This window comes from Perna viridis, chromosome 6 (assembly GCF_037379345.1).
Source record: "Perna viridis isolate PV_CMFRI_1.1 ecotype Kerala chromosome 6, ASM3737934v1, whole genome shotgun sequence".
Classification (NCBI taxonomy): Eukaryota; Metazoa; Mollusca; class Bivalvia; order Mytilida; family Mytilidae; genus Perna; species Perna viridis.
Window position 1 is genome coordinate 14,649,582 of NC_142450.1, and position 3,320 is coordinate 14,652,901.

Here is a 3,320-nt window from a genome sequence, read left to right on the forward strand (position 1 = left end):
AAACTGATAGATTTAAAGTGTTTTCTACTTTATCTAAATGAAATTTTCATTCTACGTGATACACCAAATAATAATCTAATATAACTTTTCAAACAAGATTACGAAATTTACACTTGCTTTTATTTGATTTTACGTTTTTTAAAGTCTTGTACAAGTTTGATCATTGCAGTTGTGTCTCCTCTTGTCAATAGACGATTACAGATCGATATAAATTTCAAAATAAATTCATTAACATAAATCTCTTATATTACCAAAAAAAGGGAATTCCCTCCTTGGTCAACTTTAACCAACTAGAACTTGTTATCTTTTTTCAACTTCTTCCTTGTCAAGAGTAGTCAATATATTTACTGTCATTCCAGCCTATGAAGAGTCAAACGAATAAAATGTGCGGAGCAAATTACCTCTATTTCCAGACCATCACAATTTTGTTTGTGGTATCCTTTAATGGTGTAAAACTTATTCGAATCCGTGGAAACGAATACAATACTTATGATAAATTAGTGTCTACATTTAAAAATCTTTCAGTTGTACCAAACACAGAATGGGTTCCTGTAGACAGTGACACTAATAGATCTGTTTTGCACTGCCCACAAAGGTGTTACGAACTGGAAAAGCAAGACCTGGCACATCAAGAAGGTTGTTGTTTGTGCTTTTCTGCTCCATCATGGCGTTATCCGACCGATAAAACAAAACCGTTGGAAGTTGATTATATCAGGAGAAATGGTATTGCTAAAATACTAAAACCTGATCACTTGTCACACGATTCACTTCTGAGGCTGATCCACACACATGGATACCTATCATCGTTACCTCAAAACATTTGTTCCTTCCCAACTATTGTGGAAATCGTAGTAAAATACAACAAAATTTCGGATATTGGAAATATTACATGTTTGTTACAACTGGATACTTTAGATATCAGCCATAATAACATTAAATACATAAGAAACACAAGTTTTACTGGACTTTCCGAATTGCGGGTGTTAAATGCATCATACAACAAGATCACACAACTAGACCTTATGACAACAAACGGACCTACACTTCAGATATTCCGGGCGGATTTCTCTAACAATAACCTGTCAACGTTAGAGATTAGCAATTTCATATCCGAGAAAAACTTTTGTAACAGGGACTTTTCTAAAAATAAAATACAGAAATTTGTTAACACAAACGGATTCGAACTACATAGACAAGATTTACAAAGTGGAATGGTCAATCTCCTTGGAAACAAACTGACGACGTGGATCGATTTTGAATCTTTGGGGATTACAGATATACTAGTATTAGGTAAAATACTAAGTTATGGTTTTAAAATTAGTGACGCTAAATGGGACTGCGACTGCCGGATGGAGCCTTTTTTGGAGCTCGCTGAGAGTGTATTGAATACAACATGGCGCGATTATTTTAATCATACGTGCTGGAATCCGGTAGAATTAAGAGGAAAAATTATTCCACATTTGGTTAAGGCAGGTCAACTTGATGTTTTTATTTGCAATATTTCTGAGAAAGAAAAATGTCCTCATAATTGTTATTGTTTTTCCCAGCCATCAGAACGAAAATGTGCTCTAACTCTGATCAGAAGAAGCTTCCACTGTACATACCCGATTGTAAACACAAGACATCGTTGATTTTAAAAAACAATAATATCTCGAATTTTGAGGTAAAGGAATATCTAAAAAATGTTTCACTTATAGATGTTTCATACAATAACATTAAAACATTACCAAAAGAAACAATCAATATGTTATCAAGCAATACTGTGGTTTACATGGAGAACAATAGCGTTCAGGAAATTCCACGTGATATACAAACATTAAACCCATGCAATGTTCGTTTTGGAAAGTTAAATCTTAAATGTAAATGCGATGACTTTTGGTTTAAACATTATGTTGACAACACAAATAAACTGTGTAGTAACAACAGCATATACATGTGTGAGATAGGAAGCCGTAAGATTCTTGCTGGGTCGATGCAAACGTCAGACGTTTGTGACATTGTGTATAATTTTGTGCCTGTGTCAGTGCTAGGTATTCTTAGTGTCATACTTTTTGCATTGGCTGTTAGTACTTATCTATTTAGATATGAAATATATTTATTAAAAAGAAGATACTTTGGAGGGAAAAAGTCAAAAGTCTACGTTATGGAAAAATATGATGCTTTTATATCATTTAACGATTCGAGCGATCCTTTGATTTCATGGGTTTGCAATGTATTGGCTAAAAATCTTGAAGCTATGGGATATCGATTGTTTATCCCATGCCGCGATTTAGTGCCTGGCACATTCCGTGAGGAGAAAGTTCTAGAGAAGATAAATATGAGCAGGAACTATATTGTGATTCTTTGTGATTACTATAAAACTGTTGACTACCCATGGACAGAATTCGAATGGAAATATATTTGGCACACGTTTGTGTCGCACATTCACCGAAAGATTATTGTTATAAACTTCGATCATTTGAAGTCATCTGAAAAGAAAAACCGTAAACTTAAAGCGTTTCTGCGACTTGGCTTTGATCTTGATTTTGCCAACCGAAGACATACACTAATAGATGACATAAGAATTCTTCTTGGAACTGCGAAGGCTTCTTCGAATATCTGCATCAGTAACAAGAAGCCAACGTTTCGTAAACATAATCTAATATTGACAAATGATAATCTTGGTGTATTTAGCTTAAAAGTTTAAGGTGTGCATATTACTTTTAAATGTGATATAGTAGATATTACCTATAAATATGACAATATAGCATTGTTACGTTTAACAAATCCAATTTCAAACAGAAATAGTATTTGTTTAACAATGAAAAAAAACTGCTTTCTACTGCATATAAAGTTTTAGCTAACTTCATCTATGTGTTAATATATCAGTGAGTCTTGCGTGTGTTTTACCACTTTGTTTTGAAAGCGAGTAGTATACAGTTATAGTAGTGTCCGTCAGTCTGTCTATTCTCATCTTTACCCCCCCCCCCTACAAAACCTTATAATGGCCACCTGATATTTTGAAAGAATATTTATATAAGTAACCATTTTGTGGAGTTCGATTTCAGACAAAAGCAATATGAATTTCCAGTTTGACAACGCGTCTATATTATTACCATATGTTTTTTTTAGGATGAAATGTGGTCGGGTTATATTTATTTAACTCTTCTAAAACCTTTACTATTTAACTTCATAAATTAATGATTTATATGTTTTAGTTTAATGCGAACGTTAATCTACCTAAACGATTATAGATAGAGATCAATGGTTTCTACAAGCACTATCAGGATAAAATTTTAGTGCCCGCAAGCATAGGTCATCAATTTTCCAGTTGTAAGGTG

At 33.4% G+C, this 3,320-nt stretch overlaps 1 pseudogene; it reads left to right on the forward strand.

Annotated features, from left to right (window-relative positions):
- Window positions 1-383: 383 nt before the first annotated feature.
- On the forward strand, window positions 384-2,799 carry LOC148613776 (toll-like receptor 7; annotated as a pseudogene).
- Window positions 2,800-3,320: the final 521 nt, after the last annotated feature.